The sequence below is a fragment of the Macaca mulatta genome, chromosome 1 (genome assembly GCF_049350105.2).
Source record: "Macaca mulatta isolate MMU2019108-1 chromosome 1, T2T-MMU8v2.0, whole genome shotgun sequence".
Classification (NCBI taxonomy): Eukaryota; Metazoa; Chordata; class Mammalia; order Primates; family Cercopithecidae; genus Macaca; species Macaca mulatta.
Genome location: NC_133406.1, coordinates 144016690 through 144038832, shown reverse-complemented (window position 1 = coordinate 144038832; position 22143 = coordinate 144016690). Strand labels below are relative to the sequence as shown.

Sequence of the window (22143 nt, the reverse complement as noted above, 5' to 3'; positions counted from 1 at the left end):
GTGTTTGTATACGTGACTGTTTATTCATGGCTTTTAGATTGGTTTCTATTCAACACTACAACATTTTCCTCTAATGGACTTGCAGGAGGCAAAATGTATTCACGATACATATTTTAATTACAGGTGGCAGGAATCCAGCTTGAAAAGCTTTATAGAAATAGGAGAATTTATTGGGAGAATAATGAGATATCCCATAGAATCCAGGGGAAATCTAAGCTACGGAAATGTCAGTAATACAACTGGGCTCAGGAACTATCCAGGAATAGAAGAATTCAGGATTTTCTTTATCTCTAGTCAATGTACCTTTTTATTTATCTGCTCCATTTTTCTTTCTCCTTGTGTAAATCAGTTAATTTACATTCTATGGCATAAAATTAATATGAGGAATTCTCAGATTAATTTACAATTAACATCTTTGGTTTCAGGAGACAATGCCAGAGCTCTCACTCTAAAATTCACAATCTCAGAGAAGGGGTTCAGTGGCCCAGTTTGATCCGGGTTCTAACTTCTTATATATCAACTGTGACCCTATGTGGGGCAGAGTCATATTGTATAAAATCATTGCTCCTATGTTAAAAATGTGAATGCCAAGGGGAGATATTTCTAGAAAAGTTGAGGATGGACCACCAGAGAAGAAATGTGTCTTGCACACAGAAGTGATCATCTCAACCATCTTTTAATAAGGGAATATATAATTTTAACTAAAAGGGCACTTATTACACAGGAATGCTAAATCACCATCCAAAGCTTAGGCCAAACTAAGGCAGTTTGGATAGGCTCTCAGAGCCTCATTTTTTCCTATATTTCTGCTCTACTATCTTACAAGTAAGTGTCTGGGTTCCTTCTTTAACAGGAAGACAGAAAATGGAAACCTAGAAGATAGAACCCTGATGGAGGGGTGACTTGTGAATAAATATCCCTGAATAAATATTGGTCTGCGCCAATAGTTTCTGCATTGCTGGAAGGTCCCTCTCAAAACTGCCTTAGCCAAGGGTTCATTGGTCAGCCTGAGCATGTGATACAATGATTTATTTAATTGAAAGCAAGCAGAAACAGATGGGGACATCAGCTGCTACTGCACATTGGTTGCTACTACTGGAAAATTGGTTGCTGTAACAAGCACACATGGGAAAGAACAAAGTGTTGAGATGATCACAAATGGGATTATAAAGGTTAATACATGTGTATAGTTATTACTTTTCAAGCTATCACTAAGATTCATCTTTGAACTGGAAATCAGGATAAACATCTCAGAAATTTGAAATGGCAAATGTCAAGTTTCTGTATTTACCTATTTGCATGTATGTGTGCTCTTGCATTAAGCCTTTCAGTTTACTGCAATATGCATTTCAACTGAAATATAAACTCATAGAAGCAGGAAGCTCGTTTAAAATTTTTTTGGCTACAAATCCTCCTCTCCCCACCACTTCTACCCATCTTTTGTGTCTAAAACATTAACTTGACCCAGGAATTGTTCAATGAATATTTACTTATTGGTGGATTTATGACATAAATATTTTAGTAAGAATCCTCAGATGGTCATATGCAAAGTGAGTTGGGTAGTAGATGGAGAAAAGACTAAATATAGCAAAATACATTTGTCTCAGCTTACTAGTCTGTAGACATACTGATAAGGATCTCTACAGTCCGATAGCAATGGATCTGAAAAGAAATAATTATTTTTCAAAAAGACTATGAAGAAAAGGAATAATAGGATTTAGAAATTGTTTGGCTATTGTGTGTTCAGAAAAAAAATTAGTAAAAGGTAATGTAAATTTTTAAACTAGGAGAATAATAGAGTTAGGGAAAACTAGAGAGAGATTTGAAGGAAGAATAAGTTTTAGGAGATTCAAAAATATTTAAGTGGAAATAACTAATAATATTTCATTATTATGACATAACATTTTCCAAAAGAAAGTGCCAAGATGCTTTAAAATGGATCTCAAGATGAACATGCCTATTACTAAATAAAAGCTGACGTCTGGAAAATTATCTGAGATGATAATCAAAGCCATAAGATCTGATTCTTAAAAATTTGAAGCAAATTTTAACTAGACTATTACCATGCTTTAAACTTACATATATGAATGGGGCTGAAAAACATTCAATGAAAAACTTCAGTAACCTACCATACTAAATAGACCTATACTTTGATATAGAAGAAAGAATCTGGATTTGGATTTCAAAGATTTGGATTCTTATCTCACCACTACCACTAACTAGCTACGTAATGTTAGATAAGTCTGATACGCTGGCTAGACTCAGTGTCCATCAGTAAAAAGACAATATTTGTATAGATGTTCTCCAAGATTCCTTCCAGTTCTGAAATTCTCAGATTCAACTCTCAATATGGACTTGCAGACTTGACTTTCAAAGATGCTGTTCTGTGCTTTCACTTAATACAAGGCTAGTGATTCTGTTTGACATCCGGAGGTCTTATGGAACTAGGACTCAATTCATAAGAATAAACACATTTGAAGAGATGATTCAGTAATTGTGGGGTTTGTTTTGTCTACAGTAATTCACAATGGCTACCTCAATTTAACCAGTCCCTCATGGTTACAGTAATCGATGATTTTGCAATATTTTTTGATGCTTTACTTCCATATAAGAATGTATCTTGGTATGAAAGTTCTGTCAACAATGGAACACTTGGCAAGGTCAGGAGATACTTTTGGTTGTCACATCTACTAGGGTGGTATTACTGGCATTTTGTTGTCAGAGATCTGGAATGCTGTTAAACATTCTACAACGCACAGGACAATTCCTCTCTCCTCTAACAAAGAATTCTCCACTCAAGATATCAATAGTGTCGAGTTTGAAAAACAATTTTTCTTCCTCACCTTTCTTAAGTCCTTAACAAATTAGCCTTAAAAACATCAGACAATATAGCCATTTCACCACTGTCCTGCTCACTTAGTCTTCTCACATGTCCATCCTTGCAAAGTTGTATGGAGGGCACATGACCCTAGTTCTCCTGATTTCTGTGGGGAGAGGGGAGGAAAAAATGAGAACTGAATCTGCAAGATGACCTTAGAGTTGGGTCTAAACTCACAAACTAAGTGATTAAGTTTTCAAAAGGAATTCAGAGTCAGTACAACAACAGGCTTTATTTTTTCTCCCTACTGTATTTGTCACTTTTGAGCAGGTAATTTTGGTGAATAGAAACTAAGACTTACAGGGGAAGCTAATGAGTTTATTCAAGAAGCACAATGTGAAATTAGTGACATCGTTTGGAAAAATTAACTCTCTCAGACAAAGCTTGTAAAAATTGATTAACACACTAGTAGTGGCTATTGAAAGGACATGCTTTCACATCTTTTACAAAACAACTTTCAGTTATTATGAAAGTGTATACGTATTTGGAATTAACACACATTTATGTACTTAAGTGTTCTTTTTTCTCCTAATGTTGCATTTTTAGTTTCTGCAAATTTGTTCACAGTTATGTTATTTGGAAAATAGGACTGTACAGAAGCAAACTTGGGCTGCTGATAAAGTGATCTGTGTCACCTGGCTCTATTAGTCTTTTCTTTTCTTCCCTTTTTGTTATTATTTATTGGCATTTAGCCTGCAGCAAAACATAAGTTTTAAATGTGGACTTTATGGTGTGTGTGAGTCAGTCTAGGGAGGGTAAAGTATTTCAAGAGCAGTACAAAATATAAGTATTCTTGAATTTTAATTTTAAGCAGTTTAACATAGGTATGCAATGAAGGTTTATTTATTGAATTTGAAAAATTAATTTCTTACAGCCTTGAGTGTATTTTGCTTTGCCTGCCCCTGGGTTTGTACATATTGGTGTTTTATTCTTCCTTTTTAATATTTCAACAGGTGAGGCTGGCAAGAAGGCTGATGATGCTGTTTTACACCTAGAGGTCTTATGGAACCAGGACTGCATTTGTACGTGGAACAAACAACTTTGGGGGATGGTTTAATAATTGCCTTTGGTAGGGCTTGTCTCACATTCATTAAAAACTCCAGGCAAGGCTGCTTCCTTGATCATCATTTCTTTTCAGTTGCCAAGCAAACAAACAAACAAAACTCCCTTCCTGATAGTTACTTAGTTATCTAACCTAGAATGTCTTTGACTAAAGTCAACATTTAGAGGTTAGAGGTTGGCAGACATTTGGGTAATTGCTGGAATGGATAACTAGTCTGCTTTTCTTGTTTTTAAAAACATTTGAGATACTATTTATTTTATTTATTATTGTTTATTTTAACCTTATACCACATTAAGGTTTCATTGTCAAAAATATTTATTGTGTTCTCTCTTTGGTGAATGAAAAATATCATGTTGCCTAATTATCTTTGATGTAGGAAATGACTAGAGCATAATTAATATAAAAGATCATGATTTTATTATTTAGGAAATGATAAGGGAATACTAAACCTCTGTCTAGTTCATAATTACAGATATTGGAAACCATCTATCTTTTTTTCTCATTTTGTTTTATAACTAGATCTGACTTTAGGCTTATAAAAGTGACATTCTATATGAAGCCCACAGAAATACATCTTGTATAGAAAGTAGACAGCCAGTATTCACTTTTCTGTGTCAAAGGAATGCCCATAAGAATTGTTGGTAGGCGTCTAAATGTGGAGGTAAGTAATAAGCAGGTATTGACTTCTGTTGAGATCAATATCAAGATTTGTTGACCCAAAGAGGTTAAAATTGACTGAAGAGTGGGACAATAAATCTTGTTATTGACTAGAAAGCAGAAGTCAATATATGTATTATTATAAACATTTTTCTTTTGGTGTAGATGATAGGGGTGGAGTCATTTTTAAGACCTTAAATGCACATGGCCATATGTTTTTTATATCATGGTGGTGGCCAATACAGGCTCCTTGGCTTATTAAAACAGTGGCTATTCACATGACATCAATCACATACCTGGTTCATCATTTGCCATTTCAACTATCTTTCTCCCTGTACTTTAGGCCCTCTTATCCTGATTAATTTCAAATTCAGATGTGGAATACACAAGCTTGTATAATGAAACTTTGTTTTTTAAAAAACAAAACACACTTATCCTTTGTTTCTCTAGACAGCAGTTGACATCTTCCCAACAGCCTTACATTTTCAGGCAATGGAAAGACTTCCTTCTAGGCTGCACTTTGCAAGATGACTCTTCCCTTCAGTTGAGCTATTATATTTACTAGGTCATCTAAAAAGCATGTCACTTTTAAAGACTGACTTTTAAAAAATGTATATTTTAAATGAGGAGTTTTTTGAAACCACAAAATATATGCAAGTTAGGTCATTTCTAAGACTTTCTATTCGTCACTAACCAGCCATTCACAGAAAGCCAAATTGAGATTTTATTTTTCTACAGTTGAGAGAAGTAGAAATGGAAAACAATTTCCCATTGTTCCAAATAGCTCTCATGTTGATAAAAAATTAAATTCTGTACATCCAAGCTGAACAGAGCATGCAGGGCTACACTAAGTCTCTGTTCTGTAGTTTTGCCTAAACTGAGGACTGCACACAGCATCATGAATTCATGAAATCCTAGAGGAAGAGTCAGCCAGAACATCAATGTTTTAGATTACTAGCCCCAAATTCTTTCACACCGTGTGAATCCACCCCTCCTACCTCCATCCCTGGCTACATGGTAATAATGAAGGAAAAACACAGAAGTTTCTTTCCTTTCTAGGCTCCTCCCAAAAGAGGGTACTTTAGAAGCAATATTCAAGTCCATAAATGCTCAGAAATCTGTTAGGGATGAAACATGAGAGATGCCTTGAACGTCTCACACTATGGGGTGTCTCCAATTCCTTAATACACCCCATTGTGCATCACGGCTGGAGAATGCACTGCACAACCCATTTCCTCCTTTAACTGTGAATTTCCTTGCTTTTATGGTTTCAGATTTTAATGGTTGAATTACATTTACATCTACTTGTGCATTTGCCATCAGCAGCCAAGTTCCAGCCTTAAAGCCTTTATGAACTTTGAGAATAAGTTTCTCATAAACAACCTCATTTGGTTTATCCATATAAATTCACACAACAATTCATAGTGCTAAGAAGCTCCAGAGACACCTCTGTACTAAATGGCAGGTCTTTCTGTCTTTACTGGTTTTAAGTACTTTACAATGAATCATTGCTCAAGACAAATCGGTAATTAATTTGCAATAATTCCAAAGCCACTGGAAATGTGACAAATGTTGGTTAGCTAGAGGCATTGATCAGTTCAATTAAGTTTTAGAATCTGTGGTTTTTAGTGAGAAGGAAATAGTTCTATAACGGGAACACACCCAAATAGTACAGAAGAGCCGTCTAATCATGTAACAGAATATTGATACTATTATAGATATGCATCCAGGCTTATACACCAAAACATCTGTGTTTTCATCCTAAACACAGGAAAGTACATAAGGCAAGAATGTAGCTGGAGGACAGCTCTGGGATACCACTCTGAGAAAAAATTATGTTTTTAATCTTACCAACCCCATTATACAAATTAAATATATCTATCTTATCTGTTTATAGATTAGATAAATTTTCTACAAAAACTGAACAATTTTAATTTGACTTTTTACTACTTTTAATTATTGCTAAAATATATAATCTTGCTGTTTCTCTCATGCATATTGTTTAAGTAAAGACCAGAAAAGGATATAATCTAAACCCTTTGTCTTCTTGTAATAGGAGGGTTGCACTCGAACCTTCTTATTTGTTCCGTAGTTCAGCTGGTCACAGTCTGTCACAGATGCCTACTGATGGGACTTCCACCATGGTTAAGAACCACAGGAGGTAGATCAGGACCATGTCCACAGATATAGAAAAGCTCATGTCACTCCACAGCTAACATCGCTCCATTGTGAAACTACACCTAATCATCAGAAAAGGCATTTCTTAAGGTATACACCCAAGTAGGGGATGACTTGGAGAGGGGACAACAGCAACAACATTTTGGAGGTTGGAAAACAAAGCAACAATTGGTAAAGGAGTTTGCAGACCTGAAAAAGAATGGAATCATAAACTAGCAACAGAGAAAGCTAAAATCCAACATGTTTTGTGTTGCAGAGTCCTCCGAAAGCCTCAACCTCTGTAGAAACAGGGAAGAGGTGAAGAAGACTCTGAGGAGGAGGATTGATTTTAAAAAGCCTAGTAGTCAGAGCCCCTTCCCAACCTCACACAGCTGGGCATCTGCTCCTCTCAGTACAATGAAAGAATAAAGTTACATTCCCTGGAGGTAATATAGCAGAGGTTCTCCGTACAGGGAGTGAGTGTTAAGATCAGGGGTTCTACACACTGAACTTAGAAAGCGTATGTGCATATTTACCTGGCGGGGGAGATACCCTTATCACAAAGGTGGTTTTCCCAGAGTGAGGCTTAAATGCTGCATTTCAGATATGTTGACCCTGTGATTTACCCACATTTGGGAAATTCATCTGCATAATTTGTGGTAGTGGGAGACTGCGTTTGCTTCTCCCTTGGTTAAAAAAAAGAAAAAAGAAAGCCTATGTGAATGTCTGCATATGATCCCTGAAATCGGGGATCCAATTACTTTTGTCGTTCCCAGAACACAGGCAATCAGGCTTTCAGCCTAAGTAGAGGACTGGGGAATGGATTGCTCCCAAAGAGACAAAGAATACAACATTTGAGGTTCTTTAAATAAACGGCCTTGCCAGATCCCCTGCAGTAAATACTTCAGTCAGCTAATCTCACACCATGAATTTCCAACCAGCCTTTAAAAAAAAAAATTGTTCTTAAACATGAACCATCAAGGATCAGACAATGGAAAATTATAAAGTCCAAAACAATCAAAAGTGGACACTACTTGGAGAACAGAGATAACGAAAGGAGAGAAGTTAAAGAGGAAAAGACATCACTATGACTCATAATCATTAGCAATGTAAGGAAACTACTATTACTATGAAACAAGAACAGAGGACTTGTTTTTAAGGAACACAGAGGAAACATGAGCCTTGGAAAGTAAAATTATAATAGAAAAAATGTTTAAATTCAACAGAAGAGTTGAAAGATAAAGATGAGAAAATCTCCTGAAGATAGAAAAAAGGAAAACAAGAGAGGGAATAAAAGAAAAAGATAAATATCATTCACCAGTCCAGGATGCTCAATGCTCAAATGAAAAGTGGTACAGAAACTACTTGTATACATCATCAACAAGGAAAAAAAGAAAGAAAGAAAATTTATGTAATTTTTCCTTCATATACTAGACCCTGGCCAGACCCTGTGACCGTGTAAGGGGTTAGTCCTCAGAGCTCTGGCTGGCCGGGCCACATAGGCTTTTACTGAGAATTCTTCAGCAGGGAAACTGTGACCTTCTCTACTCAGATACCTGGTGCGAACTGCAATTCATGACTGCCACAAAATACCTTGACTTACACAATGCTTTAATCTTAAAATTTCTGTATTTGATTAGTTTTTAAAATTAATTTTTTTCAAAAACAGCATTGTATTATAATTGACATATCAACTGCATATATTTTAATGTATACACTTTAAAGTGTACAATTTGATCCATTTTGACATATGAATAGACCTGTGAAACCTTCACAAGATAATCAGCATATTCATTACCCCTCCAAGTTTCCCTATGCCCCTTTGTCCTCCCTCACCCATCTGTTCCTCATTCCTGCACTCCAAGAAACCACTGCTTTCCATCACTACAGATGACTTTGTATTTACTTTCTAGAGTTTTTTTATTAAATAGATTCAGATAGTATATATTCTCTTGCTGACTTATTTCATTCAGCATAGTTATTCTGAGATTCATCCATGTACCAATAGTTCATTCTTTTTATTGCAGAATTATACTTCATTGTGTGGATATACCATAATTTGTTTATCCTGTCCCCTGTTTAGTAACATTTAGGTTGTTTTCATTTGGGAGCTATTAGAAATAAGAATACTATAAATTTGTTGGTAAGTCTTTTTACTAACATACACTTCAACTTCTAGTGGGTAAATATCTACAACTAGAATTACTGGATTCTATGGTAGATGTATATTTAGCTTTTTAAGAAACTTTCGTATTTTTTCTAGAGTGGTTGTATCATTTTACATTCCTACCAGATTATGAGAGTTCTAGCTGCTCTACACCCTTGCAACACTTGGTGTGGCCAGTCTTTTTAGTAATAGCCATTTATTAGATATTTTCTAAGTTTTGAAAAGAAATGCATTTTTCTTATAACATGCACAACTACTGATTGCCCACAGAGCTGTGATTTCCTGCATATCCCCCTACACCCATTATAGTGACTGATACTACTATAATTTTCCTAAGTTCCCTTGCAGCTAGAAAATTGACACATAATTCAGGACCAGAAAATGAGATCTGTGAGAGAATTTTCTGTGAAGCTTCGGAGAAAGTTTCAGTCTCTCTAAAATAATAATACTAATAAGACACACCGAGAGAGACTCCTTCCCGTCCCTAGAAGTGGCTGTGTGAGGATCTGATGCCTAGAGCATAAGGGCGAAGCTGGATACCCTCTGTTTCACTCTCCAGATGCACTCCCCTCCCTTCTGCATTCCGCTCTCAGAGAAGGCTGATCTACATGGACAAGTTAAAGCGTTCCCTTTCTCTCTGACTTCCCATTGAGTTTAACCCATGAGGAGCTCTGGCAGGTGATTGGAAGAATAGAAAGTGAGAGAAGCAGTGATTCCTCTACCCCTCTCCCCGCAGTCTTCACAGATGATGGCTCTTTCCTTATACTGAAGGTCATAGCTCTTCTCAGTCAGTTGCTCTACATGCCTCCTCTTTCCTGGTTCTAGCAGGTGTAGCTGCTCCCTCCTATTGCCTTACCACACTTAGGAATGGTGGCAGTCCTGCTGTTGTTACTGGCCCCTTGGGGAACAGCATTATCCCTTGTGGTTTCCTACACTCTGCCTATACTTTTTATAAATAATCTTGAGCTTTCCTAATTTAAAGGTCAGCTATTTTGCCTGGGACTCTTAATGATTCAGTAACTCTTGAGACAATGAGGGACAAGCCTGAACATAAAGGCCAACAACAAGTAAGAAAAAGTTGGAAAGCACCCGAGGTATAGATAACGTTGTGTTTCTGAATTAACCAATGTTGGAACTTCTTGCATCTAAGTTACTTATTTGTTATATAGGACATAATAATAAATATTTCAATTGTGAAAAATTATTGCCATAATAAGAGCCATCTGACTTGGTAAAGAGTCAGACCATGATCCTGTAAGTTTTACCAATCATGCTGAATTTTCTTCTTATTCTTATCACTCTCCTAACTGGAAGAGTGGAATAACGTTTTGTGACTTGGACACCTCACTCACTTCACTCTGATCCCAGCCAGTTTGCAGTGGTAGGTCTTCCATGCCTGATTTTCTCATTTCCCTCTATACTGGCCTCTTGGAACTTTAATCCTGAGTTCTGACCACCGGGTTACGAACTGTTCTAAAAGGACAGTGCTATTATCAGACTCCTCCCTAGTGAAAAGGAGCTCCTTGGGCTACTCTAGAATCTCTAGCTTTATAATTTTGCTTTCTGGGAAATCTCCAACTCGCAGCTTATAGCTACTTTTCTTCTCCCTTCCAGCATCCTCTGCTGTTACTTCTTGACCACTATCAACAATGACCAGTTAAACTGATACTTCTGTTTTGGGAGTGTAACTACACATGCGCGTGCCGCACCTCCTCACAGTTTTGTTTCCATAAATAAAACATGAGTACACCTTAGGAGGGCATTTTTCTATAGCCCTGTCACCAAAATTAAATATTCTTAACAGTGTTTTGCAATAGCTCCCAGTAACAATAGCTGTTGTACTAGCAGAATTAGTAGTTACTAATTGAGCTCTATGAGTATTTACTGAGCACATACTATATTCCAGACGCTGTGATATGAGTTTTGTGTGAGTTATTTCACTTAACCATCACCACCCTCAATGGAGCATGTTGGCTGGATGGCTTTGATGGCTGTGTCCCATTGTCAAAAAAAAAGGCATGAGAGATTGAATCGGCTCTTGTTTTAATCTGTATAGCTAACAAGTAAAAAGAATACTAAGCAATTCAGAATTCTGTCAAGTTGAAAAGTCTACAGAGCTAGGTGAAAAGATGTCTAACTAAGATCAAAAGAAACACAAAGCCACTCAAATGAAGCTGCAACTTAGGTGAGGGCAACAGAATTTCTTGATCAGCTCAAGGTTAAGGGTACATAGATTATAAGACCAAACTTTTTTTTTTTTTTTAATTTAGGTGTCCATGAGATACAGTGACTATGAATAGGGCTCTACGCATCTCGCTGGGTCACTAGAAATAATTCATTCACCACCCTAGCCCCTATCTCTTGATATTCACTCTTGACTGCTTAGGAAAACATGCCCCAACACTGCTTAGGATATTATAATTGTGTCCCTAGTAGATAATTATTTTCTCAGCTGGGAAGTTTTAATTATAGAACTAGTTAAGAAAACCAAATGCAGTATTAATATGAGTATATATTAAGGAAGCATGCTTGACTTTGGGGTATTTATAATGTTTAAGATATTTTAGTCTATTAGAGAACAGGTAAAATGTGTGATTCAATTTACAATGTGTAAATAGGTAATTGATTTAGGCCTGTGAATTGAAGTTGAAATTTTATTTAGTTTATATAGTCATTGCAGTAGCTTACATACTATTAAAACATTTAGGAGAACTTAAGGTTCATAATATTTCCAGGTTTAATTTATTAGAAGCATTAGAGGTATTTTAAATGTTCTGGAAAATTTTACTTTTAAATCACACATTTGAAGTATCTAAATAAGAAATCAAATACATTTAATTTATAAATTTGGTGTAAAATGTTTAAAGGAGTTTAATTAACTAGTTTGTAAATGGAACTAAACATTAATCAAAGGCCTCATATAAGTGATTGCTACATTTGCTAGACATATAAATACAACATTATGGAACAACTAAGCTTTCAAATTTTAAGTCTAATAATTCAAACATATTTTTAGCTAAAATAAAACTCTGAATAATCTTTCCCGCATGCAGAAATCATCTTTGAAATTATTGACACTGATAAACTTCATTGCCAAAGCAAAACAGATGATAAAGAAGGTTTTAAGTTATCATGAAAGTAAAGATCTCCTCTTCTACAATTATTACATATTACAAATGTCTTCAAATACTCCCAACTTTAGGCCTATTTCATGGTACTGATACTGAGACGCAGAATGGGGTAGTATATCAGTCCATTTTCATAAAGCCATGAAGAAATACCAGAGATTGGGTAATTTATAAAAGAAAGAGATTTAATGGACTCACAATTCCACATGACTGGGAAGCCCTCACGATCATGGCAGAAGGCAAAGGAGAAGCAAAGGCGCATCTTACATGGCGTCAGGCCAGAGAGCTTGTTCAGGGGAACTCCCACTTTTAAAACCATCAGATCTGGTGAGACTTATTCATCACAACAAGAACAGTATGGGGGCAACCACCCCAATGATTCAATTATCTCCACCTGGCGCCACCCTTGACACATGGGGATCATTACAGTTCAAGGTGAGGGTTGGGTGAGGACACAGCCAAACCATATCAGGTAGTAATCACCCATTTGGGCCCTGGAGTCAGATTTATGCGGTCAGTACCCCAGTTGCTTCATGTACTAGCTGTGAGATTCTGGGTAAGTGCTCAACTTTCTAAGATTCATTGTTTTTGTTTGTTTGTTTGAAAAACGGTTTATACACCTAAATTGTTAAGAGGTTTGAATGAAATAATGCTTACAAAGTATTTAGCAGATAACCTGGCACCAAAGTAAACGCTAAATAAATGTTAATTAGTACTATTAAGAGGAGAAGTCTTCTACAGGAACAACTCTTATCCTGGTTTTCAAACAGATGCCCTTAGAAACAAAACATGATAATTACGAATTCAGTGCATAAAAGTTTTGCACCTGGTAGTGAATAGAGAGAGTGTAAAACAGCTTTGTTTTCTGGTGCATAGAAACCACAATCATCAAGAATAATAAAAGGTATTGTTTATCAGCAATAAGCTCCTCTTATTTGTCTTCCGATATAGAAACTTTTACGTATTCATTTCTAGAGGAATTATAGTTTTACAATTGCACCCCCAAATTGCATGACCTATTTAGTTTTAGACTCTGCCCAATTGTACTATTATAAAAGGAAATATGAAAAGAATGATAATATCCATCCCTAAATCAGCTCTTTTTGTCTTGGTAAAAAGGAGAAGCAACTTAGGTGTTCCTTAGTTATACTGTAGAAATGATGCTGTGAGCCTTCCAAAGCTAGGTCATAAAAGATCATCTTCTACCTTGTTGTCATGGAATTACTCACCCTGGGGTAAGCCAACTACCATGTGGTAAGGACATTTAAGCAGTCCTGTGCAGAGGCCAACGTGTCAAGAAATGAAGGCCTCTTTTCTTGAACAGCAGAACTAAGAGGTCCAGCCAACAGCCATGTGAGAGAGCCGTCTTGAGAGCAAATTCTCCAGCCCTCTTCAAGCCTTCGGATGATGGCATCCTCAGCCAACACCTTGACTGCAGCCTGATGAGGGACTCTAAGCTAGGACCACCCAGCTTCTTCATACTCAGAAACTATAAGATATAAATTCTTCCAGATTCTTCATACTCCGAAACTATAAGATATAAATTCTTCCAGATTCTTCATACTCCGAAACTATAAGATGTAAATATTTGTCATTTTAAGCCCCAACACTGATACAATCAAGCACACACTGCTATGGAAAAAGAATTACTTAAATATATTCATATAAATGTGTAATGGATATGCAAATTTAACTGTTTAACAGTATAAAATATGTGAGAGTTCAGAATAATGCATATAGTATGACTCAATTTTTGTTTAAAAAAATTTAAAATTATCATTTGTTTGTACATGTTTGTTTGAGTATGGAGGAAGGTGCCAAATGATTCATACCAGACTGTCACTTTGATTACCTCAGGAGTGTGGGAAAGGAAAGATGGTAAACTTTTCCTCCTCAACCAGTACCTAGTACTAGTAATAGACAACTAATACCTTAGTACTATTTGCATCATATGAAGAAGATGTGCTACTTTTACAATTTTAGAAAATATAGTAAAGAAAAGTGGGAGGAAAAATATTACATTTGGATAATAAAATTTTAATTTTGTTCTTTCTGCATCTCTTTACATTTTGCAATGGCCAAAATAAATTAGATACTTTAGTTTAAAAAACGTTTAATTAATTTTTGAAAACGGAAAGTAAACCATAAATGATCCTTTAGGATATAGATTAGGAACCATTGTTCTCAACAGGACTTTACGCACCAATCTGATCGTAAGGTTTCTTCAGAGGGCTGTTTAAAATGTGAAACTCGAACACATGCTTTCCATCAGCGTGCAGGGCATCTTTAGTCTACAAAATAATAAATATTTAAAGCATTCTTTGTATTTGGGCAGGGCTTGATGGGAAGGATGGTCAAATACTATACCTGAGAACTTCAGTCACAGAAAAGTAAAAAAGACTCAGACAATTATCCAATGAGTTCCTGGTTAAACTGGAAAGAGGGCTCAGCTCTCCAGTTCTGAGCTGGTCAGTTGACATCTTATTTCTGAAATGCAAATTGGTGGAATTGAAAGAAATGTCTGTATATGGTACACATATCTGAGATAAAACGAACAAATACACACCAAATTTCATTGTCTAGTCCCTTTATATCAGCAATTTTTTTTTTTTTGGAATTGTGGTGGGACAAAGTGCGAAAGATCTTGTGAGCATCATTTTAACAATGGGCTAATGAGCCAGAGTTTTGCTGAACTTCCATTGGCAAACTGCAGAGTTCCCTAGAAAACCACATGACAGGGCTTAGTTATCCCGTGTTTCTGTATTCTCTCTGCCCTGGCAAAATTAGATTCCTCAAGTCAACTTGATGCACCAAACAGAACTTTAAAGACATAAGCATCTTTGCACCTTTTAAATGAAAAATGTGTTTTGAGAAAGGTGAAAGGAAATAATCATTGACCTTGATCGTTTCTGAGCCAAGATGTCTAATTCCCAGCAGAAGCTGAAGCTGTGCAAGTGAGAGGAAATGTATGAAGAAAAGGAAATACATACCTCCTAATTCTACTGTAAAGTTTGTCTCTAAGTATCATGTCACTAACAGACAAACACACCTTTAACGAAATTTCGTAATTCATTTTTTTTTCTAAAGAAACAGAAAAAAGATCTGCTTTATTTTTCCCATTTAAAACTTTCACCACTGGGACGAATTCAAACTTATATTCTTCTTAGGATTCAATTGGCAATGCCTGATATGCTTTAGATGACAAATCACTTCCATCTTTGTGATCTGTTTAATTCTCACAAAAACCTTTTAAGTTTGGTATCAGCCCTCTTTAACAGAGGCAACAGCTAAAGTGCAAAGAAACGGAGTGATTAATTCATAGCCACTTAGTGGCATAAACCAGATTTAAAGTTAGGTCCTCTTTCTCTAAATTCTACATACTTTATTCTCTGCATTTGCCTCTCATGCTACTCTCTCTTTTACAGCCTTTGAAATGCTTCACAAATACATCTCAGCCCCGCTTCACCTCTGAGCACCAGCCCCAAAGCCTAAAATGAAAAAGCAAACACATCAGAATTAGAGATTCAAGTAAATGTTGAGCGATAGCACCAATTATTGGCAGCCCTCCCACACCTTTGAAACGTGAGTGATTCTTCAGTCTACACCCATGCCTCAGAAAGAGGCTCTTGGGAAACTGGTGACTCATTCCATGATGAGTCTGGACAAATAGAAAGGCCCAGGAGGCATTTGCACATAATAATCAGGAGGTATTGACTTCTATTGAGGTCAAGAGCAAGATTTATTAACCTAAGAGATAAATATTGACTGAAATTTTGGATGGTTCTTCTTTTTCTTCCCAGAAACCTGGTAAATTACTCAGACTGCCACTCAGACACTTGGAAACAGAATTTTTCTCCAGTTTTATGTCCGTTTTTAGTTATAGACCTCCTGAGGGAGGAAAATCTTTGTACTATATTTTAGAGAGATATTTAAAATCCTGCTAATTATTGCTTCATTTTTATCTATTCTAAGACTCACTGGCCAGAAGCCTTTTATTATACAGTAATAGGTTTTCACGTCCTTGGGGCTTTTTTTCTATGGTCTTCAGTGTCTGGCTGTGAGTCCAAATTTCAATTCATCTCATGTGATAGCCTCTATTCTTTTTCTCTCTAGTTTTCTCTCATCCTTAAGAAATAGTTTGCCTCCTGTGGAAACCCCTCCCAGGCCTGCAAATTGTGCAAGCGGCCTTAGGAATGTTGTGTTCCAAAAGCCCCTCATTGTGACACACTTATCACTAAGTCATAGTAAACCTTTTTTCTTCTGGTAAGTTCCTCACAGATGCCCCAGTCCAGAGGGTCTGTTCAAGTATCCAGGGACCTCCCTGTCCCTTTGCCCTGTGGCTTGAAGTGGTTTGAGTTTGTCTTCAGATGTTGGTCAGATTTATTTTCTTCTCTTTCTTGATGACACGGAACAGTCACCCCAGATAACCTGCTTTCTTTTCAGACCTTTTTCCTTGGTATTTCTTTTCTTGGAGTCATCTCCTTTCAGTAAAGTTGAAGGTATATCCTCACATTATGTTAAAAGCTTCAAAATTGTAAATCTGGGAGGCTTCAAAAATGTACTGTCTTCATTTAAATATACTCTTTTCTGATCAGAAAGATCAATACCTTCCATAGCACGTTTTTGCTAAGAATGAGTATGTTTAAGGCTCTTATCTCCTTGACTTGAATAAATTACTAAAAGTACTCATTCTAGTTACTTTGAAATACCATAGAAACATTTGTGGCATTAACACAGTGTATTGCAGCTTTTGAAGTTTTATTACTTTTCAGTTCTTTTTTATTATATATTTAAACTCTAATCCCCTTTCTTTTCTTGAGATGATTGTGTTTGCCAAAGACCTGTATGGAAGAAGTTTGCCTTTCTTTAGAAGCATTTTCCTCCCACACACTCATTCCTTCTGAGGTTGTTACGAATTTTTAATCACAGAAGATGTTACTACTGTTATTTTCTAATTTTGAGAGTCATCGCTATGCGTTGACACTACTGGAGCACCTGCAAGGCACTGAGTCCAGCATGCTGCGTAGGTAGCGGGTGGGAGGTCTTGATAGAAATGATTAATGGAGATTTGACCATGACCCACCCTCTAGTGATAAGCAATATTTGAGTACGTGACAACTATACAGTGTCCTAAGATAGGCTGTAGGTTGCTTTTAGCTGATATTTGTATAGCACTCCTTCTTGCTTCAATACGTTACATTGTGCTTTTAGCCACCAAGGAAATGGGATGGTACTGGCCATCAGTAATGATGTGCTTAATGTGTCATGCACAACTTGTGAACAGAGAAAGTTCCTGAGAATGAAAAGAGGCTGAATCTCAGGGACAAATTCACATAGGAATTTTTGCCACAGAAATGAACTGGAGATAATCAACAGCAAGAAAGTCCTTGAAATTCAACAACAGAGATCCAAAGAAGCTGAAAATTAATCAGCTGCCACAAGGTGGCGAAATCACATTGATGTCCTTCCTCCTGCTCTATTTCCTCATAGAAACCTTTTAATGTCAACTGTCTGAGGACAAAGGTGTCATTTCTACATTTAAATGAAAACCACTTCTCACCAAGATTTACAAACCGTTTCAGTGCATTCAGACAGCTATCTGGGTATACTGGATAGTGTGTGAATAAGTGAGGTGACACCACCAAATAAAAAGCAAAAAGTACATTTTGTTTTCTCATAGCTACCTGTGAGAACCTGTGTTCTCCCCATATCTGGTGTCCATTTGCTAAAGACTAAGAACAGAAAGCATTTAGGATGTATTTTAAAGCATGTTGCAGAAATTCTGTGAAGTGCAGTTTACTTTAGATACAAGGTGGGCGCATGAACAAAGATGCAGATGCTATTGTAAATATTTCAAGTGCCATCACAGAGAAAAAGGGCAGTGTCAGGATTCAGTGGCCCTGTATCCTGGGCTACTGCTCACCAAAGCATGAACTCTGCTCTTACTGGTGTTTTCAAATCCTGACACATCCATTTATATTTTGGGGGATTTTATTGAACACTAGTTGCCTCTTACTTTAAAATATTTTATAACAATACTTCAAAGTACTGTTGTGGAGATAAAATGAGTGAATTCATATAAACTTAGCCGCTGGCCAGAAGCACATTGTGGAAATTAGACAAAGGTGCCTCTCAGGGTGCACACATCCCTTCTCTAGGAGGCAGAACGTGGCAAGCAAAGTTTCCACTAGATCTCAGCTCACTTGTCCACTTTCCTGGCCATCCTGGTGCAGGGGTCACTCTGCGTGATTGTATGTCTAGGGTCTGCATATAAAGTACTTAAAATGATGCCTGGCACAAAGAAGATGAGCCCTCTAAAAACCATCATCATCGTCATCATCATCAACACCACATCCCCTGTGGCCTTGTCATTGTAGCCTTACTATGTCTAGTTTATTCTACAGGTATGTGAGAAATGTATGTATAGATAGGTAGCAGGGAGATACAATGCAGATTAAACAACTTTATAAACAAATATGCTGACCTGATGGTGAAAAGTACAAGAAAAAATTATGAGTCAGAGTGGTGTGAAATCAAGAATATAAAAAAAATACAGAAGGTGTAAAGGTTGGGACCTTTTTACAATGGTAGTTCCCCAGCCAACCCCCAGTGTAACCCTCCCTTCCACCCTATCCCTGCCTAGCCCAAGGCTTACTACAACTGGTATTGGGACTTGGCTACACGTTTAAAGTAGGTCTTTTGCTTTATTTAGTGCTTTTTCAGACACCATTTCTGGGAGCCAGTACTAACACATGACTTCCTGGGTGATCGTCTTTCTGCAGGGCCTCATGTCAGCTCATCCAGACATCAATTTACAGTGACTACTACACTCACTGGTAGATGGCTACCAGGTATCCCTGACTGTCATTAAGAGTGCATAAAGGATGACAGGCAAGGAACCAGTTAACAGAACCCGGCTCTGACAAACCACAAGGTCTCAAGGCACTTCTTTATCAAAAGAGCTTTTCTATTTACCTTAACTGTGGCATTAGGAGCAGTGGCAAGAGTTTGCATCGGAGCGAGTGCGTAATATAGGTGAGGTGTCTGCGCAGGACTCTTTCAGTCTAAATAAAACAAATACTAACACAGGAAAAGTGAAGAATGTGACAGTTTTGCTCTTACAGTTTACATCTTCTTCAGAAGACCTTGGCACACTTTTCAGAAGGCGAACAAAGGGTATTCATGACATGTCATAGACCACTCAACACAAAACTTCCATTTTACTGATTTATTCTCAGAGTGCAGTTGCTGACAAAATGCACGCTGATTGTGAAAAATGAGGACTTCTAAAATATTGATAGAACTTTTTATGGGGGAGGGAATTAACTTAGAACTCAAAGCATGAATAATATGTTTTGATGATATAGCAATTAAGTCAGTTTTATTGTTTTGGATCTGCTAATTTTATACTCATTCAAGGGAAAAGGAGGCCTTTGTTTTCTGAAATGAAAATTTTCAAACTGTCAGGTTTTGTACAACAGGCCACAAGCCCTTTTGACATCATCTTTTTGTAAGATGCTTTTGAAGTAAATGTGTTATTAGTACAAGAAAATCTTAACTACTGTAAATAAACAATAACTATTAGTTTTTCCTGAGTATGTTTGACACATGGTTATGGAGCCATTGTAGCACTAAGCCACTTGGAAAGTCATTGATCCAAAGCGCAGCATTTTCAGGGCAGCTCTTGTAAATTCTTCCATAACAGAGTCATATTGGGTTGCTTTATGACAAGCTCTGAAGCAGTCACTGGTAATAACTGGAAAACATACACAGGGCAAAAGGAGGAACATTCATATATGTCCTAGCAGAAGTCAGAGCCTCATTCACAGGGACAGCTTGGGATTAATATGATGCTGTGCAGGGCAACCTCCCATAGGCATTCTGGGACCTTCATATCAGCCTGGGGAACAGCTGGGCATTATTAATGTGATGCTCACTTACCTTCCCTGGATGGAATAGCAGCTTGGAGAAGTTGATGGGATTGTAAAATTGGAGTGGGAGAGTCCCAGGATCTCTACTCCAACTTTAACAGCACATCTGATCATCTGTTTTACACATGGGGCTTCTGAGAAAGACTATTTAAAGAAAGGGCCTCACTACTTTTTTAAAAAGGAACTTTAAAAAAAAAAATTGCTCTGATAGAAAGGGTTAGTGTTGGGAAACCGGAGAAAGGGAGATGAAGGAAGAATGAAACCAAGTTAAAACTTAAGGGTTGATTAATGCTGAGTCCTCTGGGCATCTTGCTGGAGAATAGGTGAGGGTGGGAGTGTGAAAGCCGCATCCTGACAGCTTTGCTGCACCCTAGGATGAAATTAATTTAGATGATGAGGAACAGGAGTAGAGAAACAAAGACAAAAATCTCTCTCCTGAATGGAACTTTTAATCTTAGATATAGCAAGATTAAAATGTGGGTTACACACTTTAGGTATTATTTTTTCTTTGGTAGAGAAATTACTTTATTGCATTTGTTATGGTTAATTTCATGTGCCAAGGTAGCTAGGCTATGATGCCCAGCTATTTGGTCAAATACTAGTCTAACACTGTTCTGAGGGTATTTTTGTAGATGAGATTAACATTCACTACTGGTTGACATTAAGCGATGCATATTACTCTCCATAATGTAGGTGGACTTCATCCAAGTTGTTGAAAGCCTTAAGAGCAAAATACTGAGGTTTCCAGAAGAAATTCTCCCTCATACTATAATATATAAGTCTTTCTTGAGCTTACATCCTGCTGGCCTGCCCTACTGATTTCACATGTAAGACTGAAGCATCAACTCTTACCTGAATTTCCAGCCCACGGGCCCACTCTACAAATTTCACATTTGTCAGTTCCATAATTGGGTGGACAAATTCCTCAGCATAAATCTCTTCCTCTGAACACACACACAGACATACACACACAATGTGTATATACATATAATTGCTTCTGTTTCTCTGGAGAATCCTGAATGACATGTCAGTCATCCCAGAGAGGTTCTGATTACACTGAGCCTTATACTAAAAGGGCATGATGGCTTCAGGTACCACGTGGCCCAGATTCAAATCCAGGCACTGCTGCTTAATAGTGAGGTCCTGTTTAAGTTATTTAATCTCTTTAAGTCCCAATTTTCTCAACTATAAAATGGGAGTAATATTACTTATCTTCCTGGTATTTTTCTTTATGAGAATTAAATGGGAAAATGCACACGAAAGTACATGGTACAAAACTCGGCATATAGTAGCTGATCAAAAAGTAGCAAAGAGTACGGATTATCTATGTATTGTACTGAAGAACGTTCAGATTATTTTACCAGCTATTCAGGTCTGTGAATTCAATATTATCTCAGTTTCTGTTTCTAGACATAGTCAATTAAAAATAGCCTTTAGTGTATATAAAGTTTCTTAATATGAATTTCATGAAACACTAGTGTCATGAAATTACTGAAGACAAAAAAGGTCTCAGATTGAAATAAGAGTGGCAGTCTGCCTAGTGTAACACCCTCTGGGAGAGTCACATTTTACTTCAATATATTAAAGACTCAGAAATTCTGCAGCTTCATTTACTTTTGAATAATCTAATTACAGTAGTCATTTGGCCTATTTATAAATATTCAATTTTCCTTTCCTCCATGAGGTGGTAAGTTTTACCTCCTCACTCTTTCAAATTAGATGTGGTCATATGACTTGCTTTAGGGAACAAAAGGTGAATGAAGTGATATGTGACATTTCCTGGTGGAACCACTTCCCTTTTCCCGTCTTGGACATTGCAGAAGCATAAGTTAGATGGAACTTCAATCAGTCCAGGTTGCTGAGTGACAGCAATGAGCAGTGTTTCCTCTCTACTGATCTGTTTTGCTATGGTACTCATGACTGGGAAATCAATATGGTGTTATTGTATGCCAGATTTCGAGGCTGTTTGTTACTACAGCATAACTTAGCTTATTCTGTGTCACACAGGACTTTGAAAAGAAAAAAGTGAAGTGCTGGTATAACAATACCCTAAAATACGTAGCATGAGTTGCATGGTATGATGGTTAATATTGAGTGTCAACTTGATTGGATCGAAGAATGCAAAGTATTGATCCTGGATGTGTCCGTGAGGGTGCTGCCAA

At 37.0% G+C, this 22143-nt stretch overlaps 1 non-coding gene across 1 annotated transcript; it reads left to right on the top strand.

The window, feature by feature from the left end:
- Window positions 1–7283: 7283 nt before the first annotated feature.
- Window positions 7284–7443, top strand: LOC114674682 (U1 spliceosomal RNA). The gene has a single exon (XR_003725808.2). It is a non-coding gene; the product is annotated as a U1 spliceosomal RNA (small nuclear RNA).
- Window positions 7444–22143: the final 14700 nt, after the last annotated feature.